Genomic DNA, 14,508 nt, shown 5'->3' with positions numbered 1-14,508 from the left:
AACTCCTACTGCAGCAGAAAGTCCAGACGTCCCAATATCACGTAACAACACACACTTTTAAGAAATGTATAATCGGCCGGGCGCGGTGGCTCAAGCCTGTAATCCCAGCACTTTGGGAGGCCGAGACGGGCGGATCGCGAGGTCAGGAGATCGAGACCATCCTGGATAACACGGTGAAACCCCGTCTCTACTAAAAAAATACAAAAACTAGCCGGGCGAGGTGGCGGGCGCCTGTAGTCCCAGCTACTCCGGAGGCTGAGGCAGGAGAATGGCGTGAACCCGGGAGGCGGAGCTTGCAGTGAGCTGAGATCCGGCCACTGCACTCCAGTCAGGGCGACAGAGCGAGACTCCGCCTCAAAAAAAAAAAAAAAAAAAAAAAAGAAATGTATAATCATGCTTTCATGTACTTGTAAACTAAAACACCAAGGATAACTTTCTTTAAATGGCCAAAGTACTAAATCTTGTCACACTGTCAGAACACCCCCACACAGAGATAGCTCAGCTTTTACATAGATAAGACCCCTGTGTAAGAATAGTTTAAACCAAAGACAGGGCATTCCTCCTCTTGCTTTCTGAGGACACCCTACTCTGAATCTGAACAATTTTCAGTAAACGATCTCTTCTCACTGCACTCTACGACTCGCCATGAATCCCTTTCTGCGCAAGGCCAAGGAACCCTCTCTTGAGGTCTGGATCATAGGGACCCCTTTTTCCAGCAACACAAACATTGGCAATATAAAAATAAAGAATGTGTTTATCTATGATATCGATATCTGTATCCATAAGTATAGCTACCTCAAATCTCTTTATCTAGTTATCTAACTATATGTCTATCTGTATCTAATTTCTAACATATTATTGTAGGAGGTCATAACAGAACCTATTATAAAGTGACAGTCTCTTGCTTCTATTTTCTATTATTTCCCATTCAGTTCAGGCAAAAGTCTTTTTGGAGGACCCTCCCCAACATGCACTGGAACAGTTACTCCAGCACAGCCACTCCAGCCTGGATCTCATTTTTGCTTCTTCCGGACTTCTCGCTGTGCAGATGTTACACTCAAGCTCTCCGCTGGCCTCCTGCTCCTGCTCTGAAAGCGAGCAGTTGTCTCTCTGGGTGGCATTTGAAGTCAAAGTTGGGTATCTTGACAGTGCCCTGGTATTCCCACTGCAGGAGGGTGGCCTCTTCTGTTAGCGGTGACAGTTATTACACAACAGTGCCTGGAGAGATGACAACTTAGAGCAAGTTCATTGACTTTCCCCTTGGCAACTCAGCTCCCACACTAGAGCGGGTGAGGCAGTACTTAGGAATAACAAAGCAAAATCATGAAGCCAGGACTTCCCTGAGTTTGCTTTCTCACTGGATTTTAATTTGTATTATTATTATTATTTTGAGATGGTGTTTCACTATAGCCACCCAGGCTGAGTGCAACGGTGGGATCTCAGCTCACTGCGACCTCTGCCTCCTGGGTCCATACTATTCTCCTGCCTCAGCCTCCCAAGTAGCTGGGATTACAGGCACCCACCACCACGCCCAGCTCATCTTTGTATTTTTAGTAGAGACAGGGTTTCACCATGTTGGCCAGGCTGGTCTTGAACTCCTGACCTCAGGTGCCTTGGCCTCCCAAAGTGCTGGGATTACAGCTGTGACCCATGGTGCCCAGCCTTTCACTAGATTTTTGGAAAATGTCATAGAATGATTCAGGGTTCCAGATTCAATTTACTATAAGGTGAAATAAGTGGGCTGGTTAGCAAGTTGCCGGCTTTTCTTTGGTATGAGGATAAAAAGAGGGTGCTACTTTCTATGGCTTTCCAAGCAGTCTCCGTTTCACTTAGTTCAAAAACACATAATGTTCATATAACAAAGAAATGATACATATTTGAGGTGATGATATGCTAAGTTGCCTAATTGGATCATTCTGCCATGTGTACAGGTATCAAAACATCACATTGTATGCCATAAATATATACAATGACTATTTGTGAATTTAAAAGCAAACTATAAAAATTACATTACACTAATGTTCTAAGATGACTTCTGAGACATTTAGCATGTGTTGAGTACTTATACTAAGTCTCTCACTGCTTCTAGTCATTGAAGAGGTTTATACTATAAGTAAACATAATTATGGCTGCCAGTGACCACGGAGGCCTGAGGTGTGTGATCCCAGTCGAGCCACCATGATTTGTGACATCCCAGCCAAGGATCCAAACATCGTGGAGCAGAGAAAGCCCCTCTCATCCTAGCTTGTCTGCATTCCTGCTACAAAAGTGGTGAGCAAATAAATGATTGCTTTAAGCTCCTAATTTGGAGTAGTTTATTATGTTGTGATAGATCCTTGAAACAATAATGAAGCAAACATTTTACATTCTAGAACTCAAACAGTAGAAAAGGGGTGTGCACAAGACAAGCTGGACACAGAGAATCATATCATCTGTCTGACTGAGAAATATTGCAGATGCAATATAATGCATCTATCATCAAAGGGCATCTCAGGTAGGTCCAAGTTGAGCTTAGCAGCCTGTATTCAGTTGTGAGCCATTGAAGGTTATAGCAGGAGTGTCTCCCATGCTTCACTGTGAAGTCTCTAAGACAAAACAACCCCCGCTGAGCTTTAGTTTCCACACAAATGGGTAATATTGCTATCTCACCCTTCCCAAAGGCTTGGTGAGAAAATGAAATAATGTAACTGTGGCTGAAAGTGTTTTGTTACTTGGGAAGGGCATACAGATCTGGTGAGTTGCTAGAGGAGAGTTAAAGAAAAACAACATTCAGGTACTGACTTCAAGCGAAGCCACTTCATGAAAGGCAATGTAAAGTAGGAGGTAAGACTGTGGACACAGTGGCCTGGTTAAGACCTTGGTTCTGTGACTTATGCACTGTTTGCCTTGCAGCAGGGTGCTTGGAAACTCTGTGTCTTATTTTGCTCATGGTGAATGAGAATTGTCACACACACATTACGGGGGCATTTTGTAGTATTAATGAGTTAACATGCAAATATGCTCAGTGCTTAGCACACACTGAGAGCTCAGTAAATATGAGCCATTTATTTTATTATCATTGCTACTATAATTAGGACTTAGAACGTCTTCATAGTGCTATGTAGTTCTGTTTCTACAACATACAGTTAATTCATAACATTTCAGATGTGATGCTGCATTTCATCCTACCACTATCTTTATGAGAAAGTGTCACCGAAATTCTCACTAGTCAGCCACCTATTTCTGCTTGAACTTTTTCTGAGATAGAAATTTCTGTCTCAGAGAAGCCTCTAATTTTTTAGTTTATTTGCTTAAGATAAATACACAGGAGAGAAAGTATTGAGGTAACTGGTATGTTCACTTCTAAGGCAATTGTCAAATCACCCTCCATAAAGCCTACAGTAATTTTTTGACCTCCTAGTAAACCTGTTAGGTGCATACTTCAACATTTTCTGCCAACAACGAAAACACAACCGTTTAAAATATTTTTCAGTTTGATCAGTGAAAAAAAGTAATTTGTAATTTTATTTTGATTCTTTTTGTTACTAATGCTGTTGATTTATTTCTCAAATGTTTAATTTTCACATTTTCTTTTATTACTGCTGACTTGCTTTTTCAGGCTTTTCACGTGTGATCTGTCTATCGAGTTGTTTTATTATAACCAGATGTTTTTGCTGTTATTCTGTTTTGCGATTGTGTGTGTGTGTGTGTGTGTGTATGTGTGTGTGACTGTTGTGTAAGGCAGTTTCAACTGTGTTTTTCATTACTGACCTCTCTTACCCGAGGAGACTTTTAAGACTATTTCCTAATCATTTCCCTCCCTCCATGAAATGTTTATGCTGCAGATATATTGCATATCTGTTTATATACTGCACCTAGGCTTGTATTATTTTGTGCTCCCTACCAACCCCACCAGCGAATTTTGCCCCTGTAAGGTTGCTGCCTCTGCTATTGAGACTGCATGGCGTTGAAGACGGAAAGGGCCTTTTGAGCAGGGAACTTCATTTCTGCCTGATTCCTGCGTGTCTGGGGGAGACAGTGCATCAGAGCCCCACTGTCCACGGGTTGTTTATTGTCTGTCTGTCTTTCTTTGCATTTTTTTTCTGTTTGTTTGTCAGTGAATCCTCTCCTGATCACATTGAATCCTGTTGGTTCCTCAATAAGCTCAACATAAGAGTTATCATATGGCCCAGCAATTCCACTCCTAGGTATGTACCCCCAAAAATGAAAAACAGGGTTTCAAACAAAACTCTTACGGTCCATCAGTCTTGCAGCTTTCTTCCTCTCTTTTGAGTAAGGGATTGCTCCTGGGACCCTGGGCTCTGTAGACTCCTTGAGAAAATACGGGTAGTCCCAACTGCATTTGCATAGATTTTTTCCCTAGTTTTCTACGTTAATGATGCTCTCACAAATATCACAAATATTATTGTGCCTGTATGTTTTATTACTTTTGATTTTGTTTGTTTTTGGTGTTTTTTGTTTGTTGTTTTTTGGTTTATTTTTGCCAGGCTCTCAGTGATGGGGCTGGGGAAGCCCAGGAGAAGGGGCCTGAGCTGTGTGCGTGACAGAACGAGATATCCTGCAATGAGAAGCTGCAGGATCTGGATGCACAGGTGAGCAGAGCTAGAGTGTGAGCATCTATCACGATCCAGGGACTGGCAGAGAAAACGCATTCAGTGCTTTAGAGGATGGGCAGTTGCTGTAGCCTTTTCTGCTGGGTGGGCAGGAAAATATAAACTGAAGAAACAATGGGCAGAGAAAAGCACCAGAGGGTGAATGAATGTGCTCTTCTTCTTCACTGAGTACAGTAAATCCGGATTTAAGATGCAAACCAGGCCATTGTGGGAACCCAAGATCCAGTGCATTGTTTCATTAGACACGATATGAGTATCAAAAGACTTTCCTGTACGTTTGAGAGATTTCATTCAACACCCATTAAATAAAGACAAAGTGGGCTGAGAGGGTAGATGACAATAATGACCACCTCTATCAATGGAAATTAAAAGTTTTTTGATTTCCTAATCTTTTTCTCATGTATCTAAACTCTAATTTCATTGGGAAAACTAAGTTAAAACTACTTTAATTCTACCTAAATAAACTCATCTGAAATACAAATGAATTTATAGATAAAATATAAGTCCTGGGGAGACAAAGAATAACACAGTTATTTATTTTAGAAAGTTCCCTGCTTATTTCTGAGTGTTGAGTGGGAAAACATACCAAAGCTTAGGCACACAAAACCTGCTTTAGGATTAAAAGTTTCCTTGAAAATGTTCAGAATTTTATTCTTAACCATTAATTATATAACAAAAGTAAAATCAATTTAACCTCTTTAAGAAGCACAGAATAAGATCATTGCCAATGCCATGAGGAACCTTCCAGAGCAGTTCTGCCCCTTTGGAGGAAGCCAAGAAGGACTTCATTCATCATCACAGAGGCACTTGGACTGAGGGAGCATAAAGGAGATTGGGCAAGGTTAGAACTTGCAAGGCCTTGTGGTCTGTGGTGGGGGACTCGAAGTTGACTCTGTATTGTGTGAGATGTCACTGGAGAGTTCCCAGCATGGAAGCAATATGACTGGTTACTCCTGGCCTCAGCTTCCCTATCTGTAAAATAAAAGACTATGGTGAACTGTATTCATTACTTTCCATCTCTAACATCTGTAATTTCAGGGAGGAGGATGAACTGAATAAGAGCAACATAAAGAGAAAGTAACAGGCTTTATGAATCCAGAACTAAGTTTGCAGAATTGCAAAGAAGGGTGTGTGTGTGTGTGTGCATGTGTGTGTGAGTACACATACACATATGCATATATACATATATACACATATGCACATACATGCATACATACATATTTGTCCCAATAAGAACCTGCTTATTAAAATGTTTGTGTCTTTCAGAGGGTGAAGGGTTGGGAGAAGGAGGGGATCAGGAAAAATAACTAATGGGTACTAGGCTTAATACCTGGGCAATAAAATAATCTGTGCAACAAATCCCCATGACACAAGTTTATCTATGTAACAAACTTGCACTTGTACCGCTGAACTTAAAATAAAAATAAAAAATAAAATGCTTGTGTAATAAATAAGAAATTCTTAGCACATGTGCAAATTGCAAATAGCTTGGAATGTTCAGATAATCTTAAGTTCAGAGAAAGGCATTGAAAGAAAGTAGTTACCATTCTCATATGACTGTAAATCAGTAATTGTCAATTATTTGAGCCCCAGGACCCCTTTATACTGTTAAATATTATTAATACCTCTAAAGGACTTTTATTTATTGATGGTCCTATCCATCAATATTTATTATATTAGAAATTAAAACAGAAATGCCTTTGATGCCTGTTTTTAAAAATACTAAATCCATTACATGGTACTATAAAGAGCATATTTTTACAGAAATAACTATATTATTCCAAAAAATGAGGGAGGAGAATGGAAGTATTTTGCATGTTTGCTATTCTCGTCTTTGTCCAGCTTAATAGGAAGCAGCTGTGTGTGTGTTCATTCTGTTGCAGTATCTTGTAGCCTCTGAGAAACTCCACTGCACACTCATGGGAGAAAGAGTAAAAGAGCAAATAGCACTGTGGTATGATTACTAAGAAGGTAGTTTCTGGCAATCATCAGAGATAGAGTATCGGCTTGGTGTCTTTAGTTCCAGAGTTATTGTGCTCTGCAAATTTCTTAACTTTCTATTCTAATTAAATTAACAAAACATGTTCAAAAATTTATCAAAAATGTAGACATTCTTATATCTACAGAGGCCAGGGAGGAGGATTGTTCGAGTCCAGGAGCTCAAGATCAGCCTGAGTAACATAGGGAGACCCTGTCTCTACTAAAATCATTAAAATATTATCCAGGAGGGGTGGCATGCACCTGTGGTCCCAGCTACTCAGGAGGCTGAGGGGGATCAGCTTAAGCCTGGGAGGTCGAGGCTGCAGTGAGCTGTGATCGCACCACTGCGCTCCAGCTTGAGTGACAGTGGGCTATCCTTTCTAAAAAAAAAAAAAAAATCAACACGACAAATGTCTACAATTGCTCAGTAGATAACATGAGTGCAATACCCGGTGCAGCAACATGGACCTCTAAACGGGGGATGCTGGTGAACCTGAACATTCATGCCGCCGAAAGGATGCCTGTTACTCAGCTCCCATAGATGTGCCCATAGGAAATGTGAACTTAGTATTGCCATATTCCAGCATTTCAAAAGAAGCCATGTATTTGTGAGTGTCTGTCTGTGTGTGTGGGCTTAGTATCTCTTATTTTCCATAAGTGAGAACAATGGGATAAAAATCATCAAACGACAATTTTTTGCCTCCTAGGCTAAAGAGCTTACATGTATTAATCTTTTGCCTCTTTTGTCTTTTTTTAATTGCAAAAGTAACCCATCTTCATTGAGCCCGGGAATGGAGTCCCAAGGGCTGGGCGCGACATGTGCTCTCCACAGAGCTCTTCTCTCGGCTGACGTTTCAAAAGCCCACGGTAAGACGCTACTGTCTTCTCTTTGTGAAGTCCTGGAGTTATTTCTCAAATGTCTTTGTTGACAGCTGATGAAGTACAAAACAAACCCAGGCCTATTTGGAAGTAAGCAGGAATTAGCATATCAGCAGCTGTGGTGTCTCTTCAGACACATAGCAACAGGGATGTCTGCTGAAAAAGCCAAGGTAGAGAAAAGACCTTTGCAGAATGGTGAGTTCACTTCCAGCAGGCTAGAGTGGAAAAGAGGCCATTGCTTCTTGAAGAAGCACTTTTGAGGGAGGAGAAATGGTGGTGGTTTTAATTAAAATAGAGTATTTGCTTATGGTTAGAAAACATGACACTGAGGTATTTTAAAATGTTTTCCCTGCAAAGGAGGAAAATTTCTTCATTTTAATCTTTTCTTTTTTTCCCTTGCTGCTCTAAGATAACTGTGCATTTTCACAGTCATATGTAAATTAGGATTAGTAAAAGCATCCTCTATTTTTTAAGGTCATTAGAATATAAGCCCAAACAAGAAGGGGAAATGTGAGAATTAATTTTCTTTTCAGGGCTTTCATCCCAGCATTGGGAGCCCACTGAGGTGGTGTTTTGGAAACCCAGGGAGGACTGACCTCAGTGCCCATAATTAGAAATGAAATGCCACATTGCTGACTCTCTAGAGAAGTGAAGAATGCAATTATTTACACACCTAGGACACATGTGCTTTATCCTCTCAGCAGGCCAGGGGGAAATTCCCTGCAGAAAGATTTTTATCAATCAAAATTGTATGCCAGTCATGGATACAATGAAGATGGTAAGAGCAATATATTTTTCTCTCTCTCTGAGTCTCGCTTTCTCTCTCTTCCATGTCCTATTACAATTATTTCCCAACAGATAATCTTGTTACACATTTCAGATCTCTGAGTCTTGCAGCCTATTATTAAGGTTTCCCAATACTCAAGCTAAAATTAAGTAATGGAGACTCAGAGAGTTGAGCTCCAAGGTGGAGGAGCAGAACTGGACACTGCCAACAAGCCTTTGCTCTTAACTATTGGCTTCCATGGGGTCAGACGTAGGATGTCACTGGAGCCAAGACAGGTCAAGACAGAGACCTGTAGCAGAGCACTCCAAGGAGCAGCCACGGCCCTGGGGTGAATGCATAGAGGCAGGAGATGAGGAGCAAAAGGAGATGAAGGCAAAGGTACACATTGTGGAACATTTGGAAATCACAGATAGGGAGAAGGAAGAAAAGACAAACTGCCAGCTGTTCTAACAGTCGGAGACAGCCTCTGTTATGATTTGGATGCAAATCTTCTAGTCTTTTGGAGTCAAGAAAATAATTCTGTTGTAAACAATAGTTGATAACACATTTGTTCTTTAATATCATGCATATCTTTTTCTATTAGTATTTTTCAGCAGTACCTTCTTTTTAGTGGCTGGCTAATATTACATTATATAAATGAGCTATGTTTTATATACATCAGGAACCATGAACTTAAATACTTCAATGTTCAGACATGTGATGGAAATGATTGAAGTAATGATTAAGTATGGATCAATAGAGTGATGGGTACTGGGATAAACAGGAAAATGCTTACACAGTCTAAGGAAAGCAGTTCCTATTTTACTGTGGCCAATTTCTGTCGTGTTACGGTGCAGTGTTTATGGATGTTCTGGTGTTTCGAGGGAAACCAACATTCCAGGTTTTATTTTAAAAGTATATTTATAAATATTGGCAAGTGAATGAACTTAAAAAAAAAAATCACTGAGTTGGCCACAGAAAAAATGCCTCTAGGCTGCGTTGTCCTCCTAACTTCCAGTTTGCAACCCTCGTATGAATTTAACTCAAATTTAATTATTTCATGAATTTTAGACATTTCGTTTGTTCCCAATTTTTATTATTTTAAGCAATGTAAAAATGAGAATATTTGAGCTGAAATATGTGAATAAAATCTTAGGGTTAATATCAAAAATATAAGACAGTTAGATTAAAGGTTATATATTGTTCAAGTTTTTGAAATACATTGCAAAAGTGCCTTAGGAAAAGTTTGACTACTATACAGTCTCCCCATGTTATGATTTGGCCGTGTCCCCACCCAAATCTCATCTTGAATTGTAGCTCCTGTAATCCCCATGTGTCATGGGAGGGACCTAGTGTGAGGTAATTGATTCATGAGGGCGGGTTTTTCCAATGCCATTCCTGTGACAGTGAATAAGTGTCACAAAATCTGATGGTTTCATAAATGGCAGTTCCCCTGCACAGACTCTCTTGCCTGCTGCCATGTAAGACATGCCTTTGCTCCTCCTCTGCCTTCCACCATGATTGTGAAGCCTCCCCAGCTAGGTGGAACTGTAGGTCAATTAAACCTCTTTCCTTCATAAATTACCCAGTCTTGTGTATGTCTTTATTAGTGACATGAGAAAAGACTGATGCACCCCAGCAGTTTGTACTACTAATCAATGTATTTTTCAAGCTTGCATTATTATTATTCTGTACATAAAATTATATATCTAATTTAAAAATATTATAAGTGTATCTTTAATGTGTTTTGTTATTGGAAAGGTTGAGGTTTATTTTTCAGTTCTATTTCTTCTTTGATAAAGAAGAAATACCTACTCACATTTTAAACTTTGTTTTGTTTGTTTCTTTTTCATTTCTAAGAGTTCTTTACATCTTTAGGATATTATTGAAAGATTGCTATTCTATACCATATTTGAAAATACCTAAAATCCCATCTTAACATAGATTTAATATTTAACCATATGCACACGCTATTTCTCAAAATGATTTTCTTTTTATTGAAAATGTTCCAAGATTTGAAATGCATGACATTTTATTCAAAAATTAAAGCCTGCAATTCGAGAATCAGGCCATCTGTAGATGATCAGAGATGCTCTTACATACAACATTGCTACTTGTGAAAGGTGAATATATCTCATTTCAGTGATAAGAAAAACAAGGTCAGAGGGATAAAACGGAAGCATGAGGAAAATACAAAACCAGATTAAAATCTTACTTTCCCCAGGGCACAACTGAGCCTTCCTCACCTTGAAATTACTTTGTGGAGCCCAATGGTGTCACACACATATCTAGTCTGGGATGCCTGTCACTGAAGAGCTGTTGCTAAGTCACTAAGAGTTTTGGGTAAATTTTTCCATCAGGACTCTGTCTGTGAGAGTTCGCGGTTCAGCCTCGTAGACTTCCCTGTCCTTGGTTGACACCTCTGGATCCCCCTGTGATTTCCAAAGGCCAGGTCCAAACGCTCCTAGGCTCACAGGCTTGGTGCATCTCATGCCTTGACTACCCAGGCTCTTTCTCATAGGAATTCACTCTCTATCTTTTGCAAAAACCCTTCTCAAACTTTAGCTGAGACCCTGTTCCAAAGTGGAACCTGAAACACCAGGTATCATGGCACCACTCACTTTTATTTATTTCCTGTGCATTGGGGTTGATGTGTAATATCATGATCACGAGGAGGGGATCTTTTAAGTGAAGCTGATGTAGACGTAACTACTCATCCTGAGGTATCTTCACCCACCAGGTTAGACTCAACTAACATGCTTGTATCCGGTAAATTTTGTCCTTAGAAGGATGTAGTCTCCCCAATGTTGCTTCTTTATTTTCATGCCTGTATTTTCATATAATTTCTTACTAAGATGTCTTCCCCTAAACCTACTAATTTAATACACCCTATTTAAAATTATACTAGGTTTCTTATATTACCACATACTAATGCCTCTAAAGCCCTTTAAACAAATAAAACATTCACTAATAGCCTACCTTCATTAAGTAGATTTCCCTTCTGGTCTATATTATCCAACTTTGTACACCACTATTTCTCCATTTTACACTTGAGCAATATCCAACTATATATGATGTAGAAAGAATTGAGATCAACCTGTGAAACACAGAAAGGGCCATGCATGCATTTGATGTTTCTATGCCATGCTGTTTCATAGTTTTATTCCTTCACTCACGGATTTCCTCTTTTTGGAAAATCTCTATATTTTCTGCCTGACGTTCTTCATAATCTAACTTGGTTCTCATTTTTTCTGGAAATTTTATCTGAACTCCAAGCTAAGCTAGGTACCCCTCTTCCAAATCTGCATAGTACCCTTTATATAAACCTAATGTATGCATCTGTCAATGTTTCTGAATTTGCTTTATGTAAACTATAAGCTTACGGAAAGGTGTTGGATGTCATGTATCCTTTATCTCCGTGTCCATCAAAGCACATGGAACATAATAAATCTTTGGACTAAACCAAGGGGATTCATTAGGATCATTTTTGAAAGCTCCTTCAGCTCTGATGTTTTATTCTACCGATCAGATAAATGACCAGAGAAGGAACTATTATTCTTAGTTTAAGTTGTATAGAATGTCAGGCTTCTGGCTCAAGCTCTATTCACAGTATAGTCAATAGAATCTTCTTGTGATTTATTGAATCTGCTTAGCTCGTGTGAACATAATTCATCACTACAAGCCCAGAGAGCTCCGACTTCCCATCAGATTTGGGAATTGTGCCACCATGGATGTATCGTTACTATTTTAGAATCTGGTAACAAACATTTCTGCCACCTATACAGGAGCCTCGGGCCGAAACAGAGAAACTGTATTTCTAGATTGTGTTACCTGGAAAAACAGCCATTTCTATATTACTGGTTTGGGCTTTTGAGAAGGATCTGGAAAGACTATTTTGGATTAGTCAGGGTGTTTATCACTAACTACCAATACACACTAAATTCATAGTAGTACCTGTAGCTTGGTGCTGGCAACTGTGTGCTGCCTTGTAACTGCAGACATAGAGCAAGTGGCTTCTGGGTCTTTGTAGCAAGGGAAAAGAGAGAGAGAGAAAAAAGTACACCAGCTTTTAAATACCTCATTCCAGAAGTGGTAGGTGTCACTTGCTCTCCCAGAGTGAGTCACATGACCCCCAGTTTAGCTGTGGGTGAATCTCAGAAATACAGATCTCATTGATATGTGTATGTTTCTATCTCTGCCACACATTTCCAGATATTGAGACGTTATAAAACACATTCTAATTTTTTTTGTTTGTTTGTTTGTTTTGAGACAGGATCTTGCCCTACTGCCCAGGCTGAGTGCAATGGTGTGATTACGGCTCACTGCAACCATTACCTCTTGGGCTCAAATGATCCTCCCGTCTCAACCTCCTGAGTAGATGGGACCACAGGCATGCATCACTCTGCCAGGCTACTTTTTAATATGTTTTTTAAGAGACAGGGTCTTGCTAAGTTGCTCAGGCTGGTCTTGAACTCCTGGGCTCAAGCAATCCTCCTGCCTCGGCCTCCCAAAATGCTGGGATTACAGATGTGAGCCTCCACACTAGGCAATCATATGAATTCTAACATCTCACCTGGAATACATCTTGTGCCTGGAGAAGAAATCCCTTTCAGTCTTCTAGGTTCTAGAATCTAGAGTTTGAGAACTTGATTTTCTGTCATTTATACAGTAGCCTCTGGCTTCAGACACAGGAATTTTTGCACTTCAAGTTATTAATTATTTCAAGCACAGTAAAACAAAAAAGATGTTTGTATGAGGAAGTAGGTTGAGACAGAGCTTATGGTGGAACAATTTTATCCTCTCTCTTTGCTTATTTTGGGTCTTTTGACTGGGTCTCTTCCTCTAATAGGCTTTTAATGACTGCTCCACCTGATATCTGGGTGCGAGTCCCTGTGCTCACTGCCTTAATTTCCTGGAAGACAAATCAATTAAGCCCCAGGCCTTGCTGACCTTCCCTTGTTGCCTGTCTTATCCTGACAACTAGTATTTCGTTAACGCACTTGGAGAGGGCTCACCCCAATTTGTTTCTCCAGATGTTTTGGTCATCCTACGTCAGAATAAGATAAACTCTGCCTTCAAGCAGCCCCGTAGTTTAATGCCAGATGATGTGAAGCCTTGTTACAGACATCGAGGACTCCTCCCGGTGCGGGGGACCTCTGTTACTGAGCTTCCCAGGTTTATTTAGAATTGTGATCCTTAATGACTACAGGAAGCCTCGTTTGTTGTTTAATACTCCGGGTTCATGATGAAGGTGCATAAATTAACAGGTACCGAGGGTCATTGTGACCCAGGTGGAGGCTTTGCAATGTCCTGCAGTGTCCTGCAATATCAGGGCATGGAATTGGCCCATGCTGAACGAGTGCTGTGGTGAACTGTGCTCCTGCTGGAAAATACGAGCCTCTTCTCAGTGCACGTGGTCTGAGGGGATAAACCATGCCTGCTTTATTAACATGTTTACTGAGCGCCTGGCAAAGTGCATGGCACATAAGTGGGATTCAATAATGAATGTGTCCATGCATAAATGAAAGCCCCTGTGATGAGAAGAAAAAACGTATGTTGTTGGTTTTGCTTTTTTTCTACCTTCTTAGATATTAACAATTCAAAATACTCAATAAATTGTAATGGGGGTGTCAATGCGTTGCTCCCAAACCAATAGGGAAACACTTTTAGTCTAAGCTGCACCATTTTCTAAGCACCCCCCGACCCCCACCATTTCACAGACCTTGGTCAAAGTGAAACATTCCACAGGGGTTCGGGCTATAACAGCCTGCCCAACTGCCTGACTTTGTCACATTCTGGGGGGAAAAAGTCCAAGGAACATCACATTCTGTCAGAACAGGGGCCAAACCGCCTTATCACGGGCACTCATTATCAATGTTTTTCCAGGCAGGAGACCATGCCCCTTCCTCTCCGAGACCCCTCTCACCCAGGCCTGTAATTGCCCCAGCCTGTAAGCAGCAGTGGGCATGAAGCTGGTCCCCCACCCCTGCCAGTCTGATGCTGGACATAGCACCTGCACTTTCCATAGAGCGTCCAGCTCTCTCTGTGCCTTTCTTTAACCCCCACCTTCCCTTCAAAACCTAACAGACATCTTCCTGTGGCTGCCATGGGTCATTTAAAGGGGTCTTGTGTGTGTGTCTCCACTCACCATTTCTTGTTTTCCCAGAGACTGCACAATTCTATCAACAGAGTTATTAAGAGGTTTTTTTTCAGAGCCTGATTGCCTGGGTTTCTATGTTTATTCTGTAACTTCCTGGCTCAGTGTGAGAC

The 14,508-nt window shown here is 40.5% G+C and overlaps 1 long non-coding RNA gene across 1 annotated transcript; it reads right to left on the bottom strand.

Annotated features, from left to right (window-relative positions):
• Window positions 1–5,232: 5,232 nt before the first annotated feature.
• Window positions 5,233–13,310, bottom strand: LOC111522979. The gene is made up of 3 exons (XR_002725392.1): window positions 13,254–13,310; window positions 12,193–12,260; window positions 5,233–5,585 (listed from the first exon to the last, which is right to left on the bottom strand). It is a non-coding gene; the product is annotated as an uncharacterized LOC111522979 (long non-coding RNA).
• Between the last annotated feature and the right edge of the window lie 1,198 nt (window positions 13,311–14,508).

This window comes from Piliocolobus tephrosceles, chromosome 10 (genome assembly GCF_002776525.5).
Source record: "Piliocolobus tephrosceles isolate RC106 chromosome 10, ASM277652v3, whole genome shotgun sequence".
NCBI lineage: Eukaryota > Metazoa > Chordata > Mammalia > Primates > Cercopithecidae > Piliocolobus > Piliocolobus tephrosceles.
This window is presented reverse-complemented; position numbering and strand designations above follow the sequence as displayed.